Source organism: Arachis ipaensis, chromosome B05 (assembly GCF_000816755.2).
Source record: "Arachis ipaensis cultivar K30076 chromosome B05, Araip1.1, whole genome shotgun sequence".
In the NCBI taxonomy this organism is placed as follows: Eukaryota; Viridiplantae; Streptophyta; class Magnoliopsida; order Fabales; family Fabaceae; genus Arachis; species Arachis ipaensis.
Window position 1 is genome coordinate 123,424,159 of NC_029789.2, and position 265 is coordinate 123,424,423.

Sequence of the window (265 nt, forward strand, 5' to 3'; positions counted from 1 at the left end):
CAACTAAAAAAAATATGAAATATGCATGTCTTTTTTCTTATTTTCTTATTTTGGTAGCTTTATATTATTTTTGCATTAAGTTAGAAAAAAATTATATCAAAATAATTTGACTTGTTAAGTACACACATTTTTAAAAGTTAGAATCAAAACACAAATTTGAGAAAAATTTTAGACGCCCTGACAATTATTTCAAAAGACAATGAGACCCTTAACAACCTAACTCCTAAACTTTATTTTTATGGGATTGATTAGCTCCTGTATCAAA